This window comes from Musa acuminata, chromosome BXJ2-4, assembly GCF_036884655.1.
Source record: "Musa acuminata AAA Group cultivar baxijiao chromosome BXJ2-4, Cavendish_Baxijiao_AAA, whole genome shotgun sequence".
NCBI classification, from domain to species: domain Eukaryota; kingdom Viridiplantae; phylum Streptophyta; class Magnoliopsida; order Zingiberales; family Musaceae; genus Musa; species Musa acuminata.
In genome coordinates, this window is record NC_088341.1 from 21,914,763 (window position 1) to 21,934,543 (window position 19,781).

Genomic DNA, 19,781 nt, shown 5'->3' on the forward strand with positions numbered 1-19,781 from the left:
CCTGAGAGATATGTGGGACATATTAGAGGAGAGGATGTTGAGGATATTGATCCTCAAACCTACGAGGAGGCTATTATGAGTATAAACTTCGGGAAGTGGCAAGAAGCCATGAATTCTGAGATGGATTCTATGTACTCTAATAAGGTTTAGAACCTAGTTGATGCGCCCAAAGGTATTGCACCCATCAGTTACAAGTGGATCTTTAAGAAAAAGATCGGAGTAAATGGAAAGGTAGAGACCTATAAAGCAAGGCTAGTGGCTAAGGGGTATTGTCAAAGGTAAGGTGTTGACTACGACGAAACCTTCTCACCCGTAGCAATGCTAAAATCCATCAGAATTCTATTGGCTATTATAGCACACTATGATTATGAGATCTAGCAGATTGATGTGAAAACTACATTCCTCAATGGGAACCTCGAGAAGGAGATGTATATGATGCAACCTGAGGGATTCGTGTCCAAGAACTGCCCAGATAACGTGTGTAGGTTGCTTAGATCCATTTATAGACTAAAGCAAGCTTCCCGAAGTTGGAACATAATATTTGATGAGGCAATCAGATCTTATGACTTCGTTAAGAATGAAGATGAGCCTTGTGTGTACAGAAAGGTAAGTGGAAGCGCTATCACCTTTTTAGTGTTATATGTGGATGACATCCTCATCATTGGGAACGACATAGGAATGCTATCCACAGTAAAGGCTTAGGGGAAGCATCCTATAACTTGGGGATTAGAATCTATAGAGATAGATCCAAGAGGATGCTTGGCTTGTCCTAGTCCAGGTACATAGAAACCATTGTCAAAAGGTTTGGCATGAAAAATTCCAAGAGATGTCTCATACCGATGACACATGGGATATCGCTTTCTACGAGTATGTCCCCAAAGTCTCTAGAAGAAAGGGCGAACATGAATATGATACCTTATGCCTCAGCAATAGGGTCTATCATGTATATCATGCTATGTACTAGGCCTGATATAGCGCATGCTCTGAGTGTCACGAGCAGGTATCAGGCGAATCCAGGCTTGGAGCACTAGAAACAGTAAAGTGTATCCTTAAGTACTTGAGAAGGACTAAGGATCTTTTACTAGTATATGGAGGTAATAGCCTTAAGGTTGAAGGCTACACTGACTCAAGTTTTCAGTCTGATGTCGATAATAGCAAGTCGAATTCAGGGTATGTGTACACCTTGAATGGAGGAGCAGTGTGATGAAAGAGTTCCAAGCAAGATACCATTGCTGACTTGACCACAGAGGCGGAGTACGTTGCTGCATCAGATGCAGCAAAGGAGGGAGTCTGGTTGAAGAAGTTCATCACAGATTTGGGAGTCGTGCCGGATAGCGAGAAGTCAATTTCCTTAAATTGCGACAACTAGGTGGCGATTACTCAAATAAGAGAACCCGGGTCTCATCAGAAGTGTTCTGAGGAGGTTCCAGCTTATCAATTAGATCGTAGCCCGAGGAGATGTATTAGTGGAAAGAGTTCTATCCGAAGATAACATTGCAGATCCACTGACAAAGCCGTTGTCTCAGATTATCTTTGAGCGTCACAGGGGTCTGATGGGGATCAGACACATAGTGATTGGCTTTAGGTCAAGTGGGAGATTGCTAGTCATAGGTGCCCAGCAAGCCAATCACGTGAGTGATGGCACGTGTGACTTGATACAGAATCTTTTTGCTTATTATATTTTGACGTATATCACATTATAACTATTGCATAAATGCATATATATATATATATATATATATATATATATATATATATATATATATATATATATATATATATATATATATATATATATATATATATATATATATATATATATATATATATATATATATATATATATATATATATATATATATATATAGTGATGTCCTTGGATTTGTGCAATGGGAATCGGATCGTGATGAGATCACAATAATGAGATCGATTCACCTTTAAACACATATCCTAAATAATCCCGGTCATAGGTTACTCGAGAGGGACATCGTGATAACCGGACATACTGGTGTGCTGTATACCCATCCATATGATGGATGCAGTTGGTCTCATAGCTGCTCGTGTAGGGACACTAGGGATACAGTACAGGTGCTCATTGGAGAATGAGTTCACTGATTGATCCGCTTACGGAATGCTGGATGGTTGATGATGCCTTATTGTTAGACAGCGATTCCGTAGTCCTAGTGGTGTATCTGGTCCTTAGACTTGAGACACCAAGGATGTCCTGTATGAGTGCTCCACTCTTTGATACCAGACTTATAGGTTTGGCTGTCCCAGATCTAGTACAATTGGTCATTGGGAGTGGTAGTCGACCTTACGAGGGCTATTGAGTGTCGATAGAGGATCATCCACTCTCGGCGTCATGAGAGGAATATCCTATGTGTTCTTGATCAGACAAATCCCTGGCCAGGGTCATTCGGGTTGAGAGAGAAAGAGTTCTTCGGGAGAATCCGATTAGAGCGAGACTCGAGTAGAAATCGTATGGGTCGGACAACACCATGCTCGATATACGGTCTCTAGGATATTAGATGGATGAGGGACTATAGGTACACGGTAACTGAGGGCAGACAGGTCCAATGGATTGGATTCCCCTATATCGTCTGGGGACTACGGCGTAGTGGCCTAGTACGTCCGTAGTCGATGAGTCAAGTGAATTATTACAGAGATAATAATTCACTGAGTTAGAAGGAGTTCTGATGGGTATGACTCACGGCCAGCTCGATATTGGGCCTAGAGGGTCACACACATATGGTAGGCATTGCGATGAGTAGAGGTTCGGATATGAGATATCCGACGGAGCCCTTATCTTATTGGATGCAGATCCAATACCCACTAGGGGAGGACCCATTAGAGTTTGATAGGGGACCTCTATAAATAGGAGGGATTCAGAGCCTCATAGGCTAGAGTTTTTGCTTGCCTTTCCTATTCTCCTCTCCCTCTCCACCTCAGAGCAGGCCTGGAGTTTTGAGGAGCGTCGTCGCAACCCTGCTGTGTGGATCACCGCTAGAGAGGAGGACACTTGACCTCCTTCACCCTCTCCTAAAGATCTACAAGGAAATAGGGATATACGATCTCCCTAGGTAACACAATCTACTCTATACGCAGTTTTAAGTTTCGCGGATTTTGCGTACCAATCTTCGCACAACGACGAAAATCTCTGTGGGAATCGGGGATTTTGTTTTCTTGTTCTTCCGCTGCGCATATGATGTCGCCCCCAAGGTTTGTAGTAAGGTAATAGCAAGAATAAAATGCAAACCAGAGAACACGATAGTTTTATAGTGGTTCGATCATCATGACCTACATCCACTCCGCTGATTCCTCGTCCGTCGAGGCCACCAGCATCTTCCTTCAATAAGCGAAGACCAACCACCTTTTACACCCCTCTTTTCCTTTAACCAGGTTTAGGAGATAACCCTTACAAGCACTCACTCTCCTCTCTAAACAGAATTCTAACACTTAGACTAGAGGAGGATTCTCACAAGAGATTTCTACAGTAATTCTTCACTTTTTAAACTCTCTGTGCTTGTGTTCTTTAACTAGGGATAAGAGGGGTATTTATAGGCTTCAAGTTGATTCAAACTTAGAGCCTAAAACTTTCCCATCCCGGGTTCCCCGAGCACGGGCGGTACCACCGCCTAGTGTCAGTCTGACATTGACACTGCCCTAGGCGGTACCATCGCCCAGGTCTGGCGATACCACTGCCTAGGGGGTAGTTCTGGGCGGTACCCTACCAAGGGTGGTACAACTGCTCAGACTAGCGGTACCACCACCTGACACAGTCTCGAAGACTGTGCCATGACGATGAAACTTCTTGGGGCACTGTTTGGGCCTCTCATTGGACCCAACACAGTTCTTACATGGGTCTAGCTGGCCCCTAATTTGGTTGGCCCAAATCCAAACCCAATTACGTGCTAACTATAATTCCTAAGATATATTCTAAGCTAAACAGGTATGTAAGTCTTGGTTCTTCTGGCGAGCTTCCAGCGATCTTCCGACGAACTTCCAACGATCTCTCAGCAATGTTCCGATGGACTCTCGACAAGCTCCTGGACTTCACGATGATCTTCTTGGTGAGTTCCGATGAGCTTCTCTGGCAAGCTCCTAGACTTCTCAGCTAGTTCTGCAAGAACTTCCGAGGAATGTCCGGACTTCTGACGAACTCTCGAACTCCTAATGAAGTCGCGTCCTCGACTCCGAAACTTCATTTTGCTTCATGCCTTGCTATCGTAGTTAATCCTGCACATGTAAAAACACACTTCGATCTAGACAATTAATACTAAGTATTAATCATGTTGTCCGGCATGTCATTTGTCCCTCGACGTTTCATCTGATTCCTCAGCGTATCGTCCTCTCTTGCGGCCTATTGCCCAATTGGCCAGTTGACTTCGTAACTCCGATATCCTTGGCACAATAGCCGCTCTTCTTGGCCTGATGCCCAAATCCATAGCCCGAAGCCTCCTGTCGATACGTCGACCGATCCTCCGACTCGACGTCCAATCTTCTAACATGTTTTCCTCCTGCATAACATGATTTTTCCTGCTTTAATTATCTCATCCTAATTGAAGCATCCTGCATGACTAAAAATATAGATTAAAACATAAACATATATCGATTGGTTTCATCATCAAAATCCGAGATTCAACATGCATGACAGAAATAATAAATGTTTGGTATCATGATCAAAATGTTGATTTAATGCATGAAGTGATAGATGTTTAAAAATTTTAATGTCTTAGCATCATGAATATTATGCCCAAAAAGATATATCATGAATGCTTTAGTATCATGTATCTACAGAAATGATTGATTTATTTTTAATATCATGCATGAAGTGATGATGAAATGTAAGGTTTTGAAATTGTGCATGTTTTAATTTGAAACTATAATGATGCACAAACATATGAAATTTTGATTTAATATATTGCATTTGATCCTTATGATCGAAATTGTTTCACTTGAATTCAAAGGTCATGATTCCTTTTGAATTCAAGTTTGCTTATCTCAATATGGCATATAGATAAAGGGAGTTAAAGTTAACTCCGTCATCAATTGGTTATCATCATCAAAAAGGGGGAGATTGTTAAATCTCTAATTTTGATGATGAAATCAATTGATAAATTATTGATCTAATTTATACATTGAGATAAGTGTTATAGGTTTAACTATGATAATGAATAAGGCATAAAGTAGATGAATGGCCGGAGTCAAAGATCAGATAATACATTGAAGATTTAGACAATGTGCCAAAAACTCACCGAGAGTTCATCAAGAACTCACCGAGAGTTCGTCAGGAGTTCGCTGAGAGATCATCAAGAGTTTGCTGATAGTTCATCAGGAGTTCGTCGAGAGTTCATCGAGAGTTTGCTGAGAGTTAGTCGGGAATTCACCGAGAGTTCATCGGGAGCTCGCCAAGAGTTCATCAGAAGTTCGCCAAAAGCATGCCGAGAGTTCATCGAATGATTTGGACGATATGCCGAAAGCTTCCTGAGAGTTCATTGGGAGCTCATTGAGAGTTCATCGAGAGCTCGCCGAGAGTTCGTCAGGAGTACACCGAGAGTTTGTCGGGAGTTCACTGAGAGTTCATCGGGAGTTCATCGAAGGTTCATCGGGAGTTCGCCGAGAGTTCATCGAGAATTCACCGAGAGTTCATCGGGAGCTCGCTGAGAGTTCATTGGAAGTTTGCCAAAAGTATGCTGAGAGTATATGTCAAAGATTTGGACGAGTGCTAGAAGCTCACTGAGAGTTCATCAAGAGCTCGCTGAGAGTTCGTCAAGAGTTCATTGAGATTTCATCGGGAGTTCACTGAGAGTTCGTCGGGAGTTCACCAAGTGTTCATCGGGAGCTCGTCGAGAGTTCATCGAGAGCTCACCAAGAGTTCATCGAAAGTTTCCAAAAGTATGCCGAGAGTTCACCAAAAGTTCATCGAGACTTAGCTAGAAGAACAATTGACATACCATACAAAGATTACTTAGTTAATGCCTTAATTATCATAGTTAGAACTTGTTGGGAAATCTTTGGGGGCAATATCACATGCGCAGTGGAAGAATAAAAAACAAAATTCCCTATTCCCAAAGAGATGTTTATCATCGTGTGAAGATTGGTGCGTAAAATCTACGAAATAGAAAACTATGTATAGTAAAGATTATGTTACCTAGGGAGATCGTATATCCCTGAATCCTTGCAGATCTCTAGAAGATGGTGAAGGAGGTCAAGTGCCCTCCTCTCTAGCGGTGATACACACAGCAGGACTATGACGACGCTTCTCAAAACTCCAAGCCTACTCTGAGGTGGAGAGGCAAGCAAAAGCTCTAGCCTATTGTCACAGACAAACTTCTAAATAGGATGTTTGATGTAATACTTATGTATATCCGTGTCTTTTGGTATGTTCATGCTTTGTATAGCATGTAGAGGGACAACTGAAGGCTTAATAGTCCCATTTTAGTTAGGTTGGTGGCCGCTTTAGGCTTGTAAATAAAAGTTGTGTCATGTGGACACGTTTGAGAGATTTTCGGTCTATAATGGATCATTTTACCCTTTGTTGTGCAACTGTTTAGAGCTTGTAAAATCTGTTTGTAATTTGTATTGTCTATGAAGTGTTTTCCGAGATGTTTGCTTATGGATCCTAAGTGAGGCGTTTTCTCTATCCTGTTCTCTCTTTTGTGGGTCCTAAGGGACCATGGGAGGCTTCGGGGAGGCTGACCTTTACGGACGGACACGCAAGGATGCCGCATGACTTAGGCAAAACCAGCTAAGACAGTGACAAATGGTATCAGAGCGGGACAAGCACTCATAGAAACACTTAGCATGCAAACGTGGGAGACCTAGCGGGGCTGCGTTGAGGGCAGTCAGCACACGCGCGACCGTTTGGGGGAAAACGGGCATGGAAATATAGGGAAAAGGAGTCGCTCAGATGAGCGGACATTTGAGATTGGCATTCAGAGGAATGGCCAACCCTTCGCGCAAGAGGCACCACGAGAACAGACAAGTTTGGAAGAATGCGGAGCGCACAAAGGTTGGGATTGCTGAGTTTGAGCTACGGCTCAACGTTGACAACCATACTTGATGATGCTCAAGGCAAGCGAGGTGCTTGGTAAATTATAAGACCATCCAAGGTGGAATGAGTTGCTTAGCGACAGAAAGAGTTGTGCAAAGCTCACAGAGGTGAGGGGAATTGCTAACTCAAAGAATTCGGTACTCAGGCATGGGCTTGTATGCGGACGATGGAATGTTCGCGGCCATCCCAAGGTGACCGAAACTCGGTGCCATGGAGCATTGAAACTTTCTCTTCGGCATGTGAAGGATACGTCCGTAGGAGGCTAAAGTGTGCAACGAGTTCAGCATGTTACTAGGCCTTGAGTGATGCAGCGGGGGCTGTATTGACATGGAGTCATAATCTAGTAAGTGTGTTTGTAGGAGGCAGAACAATACATAGTTTGTTCAGCAGATCGGAGTAGTCCAAGGGGATGGTGGTTTCCGAAAGGAAGAGAGATATTGCTCCAACGGGACAATTATCTAGAAGGGATAAGTCCCGGCTCTCTAGAGGGAGAATCATGTGGGACGGACCATACAAGTTGAGGAGGAGTACCTCAATAAACAACAACTCCACGAAGCTCAATGGACTGAGCAAGCGGCGAGGAGTCGTCGCATGATCTCGTTTGAGAGAATGCATTGGTGGATGCATTGCGAGATCAAGTGGGGGAGCGACCCAAAGCAACACAAATGAAGGCACACTTGGAGTCGATACGGAGATCGGACTCAAGGGAGGGCTAACCCGTGGAATGGTGGGCGCGAGGGATACCATCAACTCAATGCAAAAAAAAAAATGAGGAGCGGAGCAACTTGGGTGTAACTTGGCGAAGTACCCAAGCCGCATGAAGGGAGCCAGTATAGAAGATGGAACATGGAGCGGAGGCATAGTGCTTTCCTTGGACAGAGGTCAAGGACATGAACTCTTGCAAAGGCAAGAGCAAGAGCATGTTGTTCCATGGGTCATTCATTCTAACGGAGCGGACTCATCTTGTATGGTGCCAAAGACGAAGGGAGCTTATGGGCACATGCACCTTATCTCGGAGGAGCATTTGATGGAGGAACTAAGGCGACTCAATTTGCGGAGGCGAAGTTGGGTTCAGAAGGCCTTAGCACGGGGCAAGAGGATGCAGAGGTGGGTACTCTTGAAGAATATGCCACAGTGTTGCCATTCAAGTTGCTATGAAGGAAGTGGTGCACATCGAAGATTGTGCTAGTAGGGGTAGAGGCCCAAGATCCAGACAATGGTGCACTAATTGCAGCGAAGTCGGGGGACTTCGGGAGCTACTAGGCGATGGACTGTCCTAGAGCGATGCTTCATCTAGGTGTGACCTAAGAGTGGGTGGATGAAGGTCGATTGCCAAAGGAGCGAACAAATTCGAAGGTGGAAGAGACCCTGCGATGTATTGACAGAGGCCACACATGAAGGGTTCACAATTCGAGTTCATCCCACAAGGATCAGAATGCAATAGAGATATCACCAGGAGGCAACATGGTGCAGCGGATCGTGGTGGAATAGTTCGTGGTAATGCGATACACACAACCTAGTCCTGTGAGGGACTAGATCATATGGAGGTATGATCGAGAGCTACTGGAAGCTCCACTTTGGTGAACAACACGACGGCAAGAAGGGCTATGGATTCAAGGAGTGAAGGCCATGGTACCACAGAGGCGGGTCTTCCGTGCGTGCATCGAATTTGGCATCGAATGAAAACCTTGGTCATCAACATATGGGGGTTGGGTTCCACCAAGGGAAAAGTTTGAATGCAAGTACTAGTAAGTCCCATGGGAGGGACTTGATCATACAGAGGTATGATCGAAGCAGCTGGAGTGTTGGACTACTCCAGAGCCCATATTTGCTTAAGGGTGCCCGGCAAGTTAGAGGACAAGGTCGAGTAAGCGAACGATGCTACCAAAGAAGCTAAGGAGAACAGAATCGGTGCAAACCCTATAATGCGATGGCAGAGGCCATGCATAGGAGTTGCAGTCTGTCTTTCCATCGACCAAAGGGAGCTGCTTGGAGAACACAGAGGTGTTGAAGCAGGGGGTTGAAAGGGGCGAGGAAGCGACGATGAGTCTAGAGGGACTTAGCTACCCAAAATCAAGCATCAGTTAGAATGGAGGTGGACTCGGAGGAGTGCCATAGAGACATATCTACTAATTGTGAAGAAAAGGGATACAGATGCGAGGCGATGGATAGTAGTGCCATGGGCATGGAAACGCCATGGTACCGCAGAGGCGGGACTTCTGTGAAAGTCATTGATCCCTTGTTCTCATGGAGGGAGAGCGCTTGGTCGTGAAAGGGGCCGAGGAGGTGGAGCATGCAGAGGCAAACTCCAAGTACCGAGACATGACTGAAGGTCAGAGGCCGAGGAACTTCGTAAGACCAGTGTCAACGAGCTTCTCATCAAGATAGCCGAAAGTGAAGGACTTCGGGTCATGCAAGAGTGCACGACCAAGGAACGAAGCAAGTAGTATATGGTGTTGTACCTTTACTACTTAGGGGAGTAAGCGGCAAGGTTGATGGAGAAGACGGTACAATCCTAGAGGCGACCAAACCTATGAGAGAATTACTCTAAGTTGGGGTGAAAACTTCTTGCATTCCAGAAGTTCGATGGCATTGAGAAGGTGAATCATAGTAACTTACTCAACGCAAGGAGTGCAAACACTTCAAGTGCTTCAGAAGTGTGAGCAAAGAGCCGGCGAAGGCCAGTAACCAGCTCGATGCATGGAGTATAACCTCGAGGAGGCGGGCGAAGTCAAGTAACTTTTACCTTCTCAACTCTTAAGAGAATAGGCAAAACTGAGTACCCCAATTCTCTTATCTATCCAGCAGAGGAGCTTTGCATATGTTCAAAGACACTTCGAAGATAATGGAAGACAATAGTTGTCAAATCCTCACTAACGGTGATCAGTGTTATTGAGAGTAGATTGTCCGCTTCATTTCCCAACGAAATGCCAATCGAAAGCGGAAGTGATGCGAACCTACTTGGATGTGACAACTAAGTGAAAGAAGAGTCAATGAGCAAATTTCATGGAGGAAGGACCCAAAACTTCAGAAGTTTGCGAGACGATGCTCGTTAAAGCTCCAATAAGCATCCTCCCAGTTCAAGCAGCATGAGGCATTTGAGAGACTAGCGCAGTAAGGATGGTCTTTTCCTTCATCTGGAGGATCCGCAAGAACCAACAGGGATCAACACAACTCAGCCAACCCCACACTAGAGTCAGAGTTATTGGCGAGTTGATGCAGCATGGCGGATCAAAGGTTCGACTACTCAAAAAAAAAAAAAAAAAAAAAACAACAACGGAGAGCAACTGGGAGCCAAGAGACGCAATGCAGCTGGAGTAGAAGATTGAAGACTCTTCAAAGGCGAGGAGTTACAGTGTTGACAAAGGCTTCGACGAGGATGTCGAAGGAATAAGTAGGGGAGAATGTCATGGACAAACTTCTAAACAGGATGTTTGATGTAATGCTTATGTCTGTCCGTGTCTTTTGGTATGTTCATGCTTTATACAGCATGTAGAAGGATGGCCGAAGGCTTAATAGTCTCATTTTAGTTAGGTTGGTGGCCGCTTTAGGCTTGTAAATAAAGGTTGTGTCATGTGGACACGTGTGAGAGATTTTTGATCTATAATAGACCATTTTACCCTTTATTGTGTAACTGTTCAGAGCTTGTAAAGTCTATTTGTAATTTGCATTGTCTATGAAGTGTTTTCGGAGATGTTTGCTTGTGGATCCCGAGTGAGGCATTTTCTCTATCCTGTTCTCTCTTTTGTGGGTCCTAAGGGACCATGGGAGGCTTCGGGGAGGCTGACCTTTGCGGACGGACATGCAAGGGTGCCGCACGACTTAGGTAAAACCAGCTAAGGCCGTGACAGATGACCCTTTCGACCCCCTGCTTCAACACCTCTGTGTTCTCCAAGCAGCTCCCTTTGGTCGATGGAAAGACAGACTACAACTCTCATGCATGGCCTCTGCCATCGCATTATAGGGTTTGCACTGATTCTATTCTCCTTAACTTTCTTAGTAGCAACGTTCGCTTACTCGACCTTGTCCTCTGACTTGCCGGGCACCCTTAAGCGAATATGGGCTCTGGAGCAGTCCAACACTCCAACTGTTTCGATCATACCTCTGTATGATCAAGTCCCTCCCATGGGACTCACTGGTACTTGCATTCGAACTTTTCCCTTGGTGGAACCCAGCCCCCATGTGCTGATGATGACCAAGGTTTTCATTCGATGCCAAATTCGATACACGCACGAAAGACCCGCCTCTACGGTACCATGGCCTTCACTCCTTGAATCTATAGCCTTTCTTGTCGTCGTGTTGTTCACCGAAGTGGAGCTTCCAGTAGCTCCCAATCATACCTCCATATGATCTATTCGTTCACGGGGCTAGGTTGTGTGTATTGCATTGCAACGAACTGTTCCACCATGATCCGCTGCACCATGTCACCTCCTGGTGACATCTTTATTGCATTCTGATCCTTGTGGGATGAACTCGAATTTATAGAGGTCCATTGTCAACTTAACCCTAATGGATCCTCCCCTATTGGGTATTGGATCTTCATCTAACTACCCAAGCCTCTTAGATTAATGGATCTCTATCCAATAATCTCTCATGGGCTTTTATTGGATCTCGTCCATGGGATCCAATAATTCAGGGACTTATTGGATATCCAATAAGATAGGGGGTCTGGCGGATATCTCATATCTGAACCTCTACTCATCGCAATGCCTACCATATGTATGTGACCCTCTAGGCCCAATATCAAGCTGGCCGTGAGTCATACCTGCCAGAACTCCTTCTGGTTCAGTGAATTATTATCTCTATAATAATTTACTCGACTTATCGATTGCGGACATACTAGGCCACTACGCCGCAGTCCCCAAACGATACAAGGGAATCTGATCCATTGAATCTGTCTGTCCTCAGTTACCATGTACCTATAGTCCCTCATCTATCTAATATCCCAGAGACCATATACCAAGCATGGTGCTGTCAGACCCATACAATTTCTACTCTAGTCTTGCTCTAATCGGATTCTCTCGAAGAACTCTTTTTCTCTCAATCCGAATGACCCTGGCTAGGGATTTGTCTGATCAAGAACACTTGGGATATTCTTCTCATGTCACTGAGAGTGGATGATCCTCTATCGACACTCAATAACCCTCGTAAGGTTGACTGCCACTCTCGATTACCAACTGTACTAGATTTGGGACATCCAAACCTATAAGTCTGATATCAAATAATAAAGCACTCATATAGGACATCCTTGGTGTCTCAAGTCTAAGGACCATATACATCACTAGGACTATGGAATCGCTGTTTAATAATAAGGTATTATCAACCATCCAGCATTCCGTAAGCGGATCAATCAGTGAACTCATTCTCCAATGAGCACCTGTACTGTATCTCTAGTGTCCCCACACGAGCAGCTATGAGACCAGCTACATCTATCATATGGATGGGTATATAGCACACCAATCTGTCTGGTTATCTCGATGTCCCTCTCGAGTAACCAATGACCGGGATTATATAGGATATATGTCTAAAGGCGAATCGGTCTCATTATCATGATCTCATCACGATCTGATTCCCATTGCACAAATCCAAAGCATCACAATATATACATGCATATATGCAATAGTCAATATAAAGTGATAAATACTAAAATATAATAAGTAAAAAGACTACGTGTCAAGTCACACGTGCCATCACGCACGTGATTGGCTTGTTGGACACCTATGACTTGCAGAACTTAGATTGATTTAGGATTGGTAGGTAATCCCACTAACTTAGTTAGGGCCAATTGAGTCTAATTTAGGGCTAAGTAGGGCCAGATATAAGGCCCACTTGGCCACTTGGAGCTATGCTAAGTGGTGGCACCGCCCAAGGTGGGTGGTGGAACCGTCGACAGTTAACGCTACCAGATGATGGTACCACCCTATCAAGCGGTGGTACCACTAGAGCCCAGTCTCCGAGGTTCTATCATGTGATAGTACCACCAGACTGGGTAGTGGTACCACCTAGTGTCAAAGTAATGGCAGTGGTACCGCTAGTACTTCAAAAATCTGGGATGAGACACTTTTTTGCTCCAATTCTAAAATCTTTGGGGCCTATAAATATCTCATTCCTTTCTGCATGAAAGGGAAACAAAAAGAGCAACAAAGTGTGAAAAAATCTCTAAGTGTTGGGGTGTAAAAGTATTGTAAAAAGTGCTAAGGATCCTCCTCTTTATTCAGCTTTGTAATCATTAGAGAAGAGGTGTGAGGCTTGTAAGAGTTGTTTCCTAAACCTGTGAAAAGGAAAAAGCTTTATAAGAAGGTGATTGGTCATTGCCTATTGAAGGAAGACCATTAGTGGACACCGGTAACCTCGACGGAGGAGGAATCAAAAGTGGACATAGGTCACAACAACCGAACCACTATAAATCTGGTGTTCTTTCCTTACTATTTTATTTCATTACTTAGCTGCACTCTACACTTTACATTTATTCTAAGTCGTTACTTTCCGATACGAGCATTATCAAAACAATTGTATCGAACAAAATTTTTCAAATCAACAAAATTTTTATTGTTGTACTAATTCACCCCCCTCCCCCTCTTAATGTTGTATTGATCCTAACATAAGTAGCTTGAACCTTATTCAAGCATTAAGATTCAATTAAGGTCAATTAAAATTCAATCACAACTTCTAATCACTATATGCATACTTATTATTATAACTTAACCTTATATTTATATCTCCTAGCATACTTTAGTTCGTTGTACTATACGTAATGTAAATATTAATACTTATACATGCTCAACCAATATTTGGTAGAACACTGAAAATGATATTTTTAAAAACTATATATTTTAATTTTAAAAGTCGAAAAACTATATATATATATATATATATATATATATATATATATATTATTTGTACTTGTATTGACAAGCTAATTATAATTTTACATGTATGAAACTCGAGCACGAGCCCGACACTCGTTCAAAAGGGTCTCATCTACAACAACAATAATAGTGGCAGTTACAACATTAAGCTACTCCACCTTCAGGGCATCCAAGTTCCCTAAGATCTCGATATACGAACTTTGCCCATCAAACGAGACACATTCCTAGATGAGTTGGTGGTCTACCTGCTCGAGCCCATAAATGGCTCCATGAGGAGGTTGACTGGGGGGCTCTTGATAGATAATTGCCTATGGGAGATTCCATTAGAAACAATTAAATGGAATTATAGAGTAATGCATCCATAATTTCATATTAGTGAAATGGACTATCCACCAGTCTTTACAGAATCCCTTCTGAATGAGGCACACAAACATATTGTGACAGTGAGCATCCGAAGCCTTTTTGGTTACTTCGCTTTTAGTTTCCATCCTAATTTTGAATCTAGTTTCTTTCTATGTTGCTCTACCAAGCCCGCAATGCCTCAGCCGCACATGATGGTCCTACTAAAAGAGTGTGAGATTCTCCAGAATAAGGCAGTTGAGGCAAATTGGAACCAAGGAGCAAATTGCTTGACTCCAAGTTTGATCGAAGGAGTCGGAGTAGACGAGTGCCTCGATAATTGCAAGGTTCTTGAAGCTATAGTAGTAGCTTGTGGTGGAGGCATCCGACGAGTGAAGTCCGATCATAGCGACATTGCTACTATGGGATGACACTGAGGGCCCAATCCGTGAACAACAACCTAAGCGGTATCGTCAAGTACAAGCATTGGGGACTCCTTGGAGGTGCAGAGGAAGCACGCCACCTCGAGTGCAAGTGGAGGGCATTATCGAGTATAAGAAGTCAAGGAGATTCACTGGATTAGGCTTCAACACCTGTAACAATGGGTACCAATTGATGATTTCTTAAGTCCTCCATGACTATACGAGATTAACGATCCTCGATGATCCTATTGATCAACGCCTCTCTGACAACCAAGTGGTGTTGGTTGAGAACAATGGCCTTGACGACAGTAATGAATTGTCAGTCTCAGTTGCAGCCAACGATGTTTTTGATCTCATCAAACCCGAGGAAGAAGTCAAGGGGGTGTTGGGCTGATGGCCCATATTCAGCCCATGTGGGCTTTATCAGCCCACAGCCCACACCCTCTCTTAACCTAACCCTAATTAAGATTAGAGGGGTGTGGTGGCTGCGTTTTAGAGGCAGATTAAGGCTATAAAAAGACAGCAACGAGGCAAATCTTTGAGGCCACGGGATTCCAAAGAGAAGAAGGAGATCAAGGCAGAAAAGGAAGAGAAAGAAAGGGAAGAAGACAAGGACAATGCAGAGAGACTGTTCACAATCATCTAGCAGTGTTCTCATCTCAAGTTAGATCAAATCTACAGTAGACTCTTGCTGTGATTACTTGGGGAGGTTTTAGATATTGTGGGCAGTGACGTGATCCTTGTATCCCAGTTATTCTCTTGTGGTTGTTGCTAGGGTTTTGGGCAAGAGATTGAGATTTGTATATTCATTATTCTCATAGTGGATTATCTCTAGTTTGCCCCGTGGTTTTTACCCTTCACATTGAAGGGGTTTTCCACGTATATCTTGGTGTTCTGTTTGATTGTGTTTCCATTTTATTCCGCTGCGTATTTTGGTCTTCTAGTATTTGTTCCTATACAAAGGTTATTCCTCTTTTTATCCCCATCAACTGGTATCAGAGCGGGGTTTTGGTGATTTAATTTTTGTATTTGAACATGGAGGCCAGTAATATTTCTCGCATGATTAGTTTAAATGGAAATAATTGGATGATATGGAAACCAAGAATAGAAGATCTCTTGTATTGCAAAGATTTGTATGGACCTTTGCAGGGGGATAGTGCAAAACCTACAACTATGACAAATGATGAGTGGAAGAGGTTAGATCGAAAAACAATTGGGTTTATTAGACAGTGGCTTGATGATAGTGTCTTTCACCATGTTTCTACTGAAATTTCTGCATATTCTCTTTGGAAAAAATTGGAAAGTCTCTATGAGAGAAAAACAGCTGGCAACAAAGCTTTTTTGATCAGAAAACTTGTGAACCTAAAATATAGAGAGGGTGCTTCTATTGCTGAGCATTTGAATGAAATGCAGAGTATTACTAACCAGTTATCCTCTATGAAAATGTCTCTTGATGATGAGTTGCAGGCATTGTTACTTCTCAGTTCATTACTAGAAAGTTGGGAGACACTAGTGGTTTCCCTCAGTAATTCTGCGCCAGATGGTATTGTCACTATGAGTCAAGTAACAAGCAGTTTGTTGAATGAGGAGTTGAGAAGAAAGAGTTCAGCAACATCTCAGAATGATTCACAGTCACTTATCTCAGAGAACAGAGGAAGGTCAAAGTTCAGAAGCAGTTCACGTATGGGTAGGAGCAAGTCAAGATCAAGAAAAGATATTGTTTGCTATAACTGTGGTGAGAAAGGACATTACAAGAACCAATGTAAGCAACCTAAGAAGAACAAGAAAAAGGGAAAAGAAGTGGAGTCTACAGAATCAAAGGATAATACTACAGCTATAGTGCAGGGTGGTGATTATTTGATTTTGTCTCCTTCTGATGATATTTTTTCTTGTGTGTGTCAGGATCTTGAGTGGGTGATTGACACAGGTGCTTCTTATCATGCTACACCTCGGAGGGAGTTTTTTGCTACATACAGGTCTGGAAACTTTGGTGTTGTCAAGATGGGCAACTATGGCACAGCAGACATCATTGGCATGGGTGATATCCATTTAAAGACCAACCTTGGCTGCAAGTTGGTACTTAAGGATGTGAGACATGTAGTTGACTTGAGGCTGAATTTAATTTCAGTTGGAAGACTAGATGATGAAGACTATGAAAGCAGATTTCACAGAGGGCAATGGAAACTCAGTAAGAGTTCTCTTGTTATAGCTAATGGAAAGAAATGTCATACTTTGTACAGGTTGCAGGCTAAAGCTTATGGTGAGCAGTTAAATGCTACAGAGAAAGACTTCAGTATGGAGTTGTGGCATAGGCGATTGGGACACATGAGCGAGAAGGGGCTGCAAACTCTTTCCAAGAGAGAGGTATTACCAGATCTCAGAGGTATACATCTGAACCCTTGTATTGATTGTTTAGCTGGTAAACAACATAGAGTTTCATTTGCTAGTGCTGCTTTGTCTAGAAAAATGCATGCCTTAGACCGTGTTTATACAGATGTATGTGGTCCTTTGAGGACAAAAACTCCTGGTGGATCTGTTGATGTTCTTGGTATAAGTGGTGCACTTTATTTTGTCACTTTTATAGATGATTTTTCTAGGAAAGTTTGGGCCTATGCTTTGAAGACCAAAGATCAGGTTATTAATGTCTTTAAAGAGTTTCATGCCAGGGTTGAAAGGGAGACAGAAAGGAAATTGAAATGCATAAGATCAGATAATGGTGGTGAGTATACAGGATTGTTTAATGACTATTGCAGGTCACATGGAATCCAACATGAGATGACAGTTCCTGGTACACCTCAGCATAATGCAATTGCAGAGAGGATGAACCGTACCATCATGGAAAAGATCAGATGTATGCTTTCACAGGCCAAGCTACCCAAAAGGTTTTGGGATGAGGCTTTGAGGACTGCAGTTGATGTGATCAACTTATCACCATGTACAGCCCTAGATGGTGATGTTGCAGAGCATGTATGGTCAGGGAAAGATGTTTCCTATAGGCATTTGAAAGTGTTTGGTTGTCGTGCATTTGCACATGTTCCAGATAATGAGAGGTCCAAGCTGGATGGTAAGTCTAAAGAATGTATTTTTCTTGGTTACTCACATGATCAGTTTGGTTACAGGCTTTGGGATCCAAAAAGCAGAAGGTGTTCAGGAGCAGAGATGTGATCTTCTTTGAGGATCAAACCTTTGAGGATTTGAAGAAGAAGGCACCAGCCAAGACTTCTGCAGAATGATTAGCAGATTGTGACCCAGTTACTCCTCCAGTATATCAGGGTGATGGGGGAGATATGCAGGAAGATGGTGTAGAACCTGATATTGATCTACCTGTAGGACATGTTGAGCAAGAAGAAGTAGGAGAGCAAGTTCCCGCAGAACCTCAGTTGAGAAGATCTTCTAGACAACGTCAACCTTCCAGAAGATACTCTACAGATGAGTATGTGATGCTTACTGATGCAGGTGAACCAGAGAGTTACTAGGAAGCAGTTGAGAGTGAGCAGAAAGAGAAGTGGTTAGCTGCTATGCAGGAAGAGATGGATGCTCTTCAGAAGAACCACACTTATGATTTGGTGCTGCTACCAAATGGAATGAAGGCCTTGAAGAACAAGTGGGTTTTTAGGTTGAAGACTCAAGAATATTGTTCTCAACCAGAGTACAAAGCTAGATTGGTTGTGAAAGGCTTTGGTCAAAAGAAAGGTATTGACTTTGAAGAGATATTTTCTCCTGTTGTTAAAATGTCTTCTATTCGTGTTGCTCTTGGTATTGCTGCTAGCCAGGACTTGGAGGTTGAGCAGTTAGATGTGAAGACAGCTTTCCTTCATGGTGATTTGGAGGAGGAAATTTATATGGAGCAACCAGAAGGCTTCAAAGTCAAAGGTAAAGATAATTTTGTCTGCAAGTTGAAGAAGAGCTTGTATGGGCTAAAGCAAGCTCCAAGACAGTGGTACAGAAAGTTTGATTCATTTATGACAGAAAATGGATACAAAAGAACGGCTTCAGATCATTGTATGTACATCAAATGGTTTGGTGAGGATTTTATTATTCTATTACTTTATGTTGATGACATGCTTATTCTTGGGAAAGATATGTCTAAAATTGACAGGTTGAAGAAGGAAATGAGTGAGTCTTTTGCAATGAAGGACATGGGGCCAGCAAAGCAAATACTAGGCATGCAGATTTCTCGTGACAGGAAAAACAAGAAGATTTGGTTGTCACAGGAGAAATACATCGAGAAGGTATTGGAAAGATTCAGTATGAGCAATGCTAAGCCAGTTGGTTCTCCTCTTGCAGGTCACTTCAAGTTGTGCTCAGAACAGAGTCCGTCAAGTGATAAGGAGAAGGAGAAAATGCAAAAGGTTCCTTATGCTTCAGTAGTTGGAAGTTTAATGTATGCAATGGTATGTACGAGGCCAGACATCGCATATGTAGTGGGTGTTACTAGCAGATTTCTTGCAAATCCAGGCAAAGAGCACTGGGCAGCGGTGAAGTGGATTTTTAGATATCTCAGAGGGAGCTCTAAGGTTTGTTTAAGCTTTGGAGGTGGACCACCTGTGTTGACAGGTTACACAGATGCAGATATGGCCAGAGATATAGATACGAGGAAGTCTACTTCAGGTTATGTACTTACTTTTGCAGGGGGAGCTGTGTCATGGCAATCCAGGTTACAAAGGTGTATTGCTCTCTCCACCACAGAAGCAGAATATATTGCTGCTACAGAAGTATGCAAAGAAATGTTATGGATGAAAGAATTCTTACAAGAATTGGGGCTGAAACAGGAAAATTATGTGGTGCATTGTGACAGCCAGAGTGCCATCCATTTGTGTAAGAACCCAATGTTTCATTCCAAGTCAAAGCATATAGATGTCAGATACCACTGGATTCGAAATGTATTTGAAGAGAAGCAGTTGCAGCTTCAGAAAATTCATACAGATGACAACGGAGCAGACATGTTGACGAAGACCTTACCAAAAGAAAGACAGGAGATATGCCGACAGTTGGTCGGCATGACTTCACATTGAGGAGTCATGGGACAGCCTCCCTTATGGGCTGAAGGGGGAGGTTGTTGGGCTGATGGCCCATATTCAGCCCACAGCCCACACC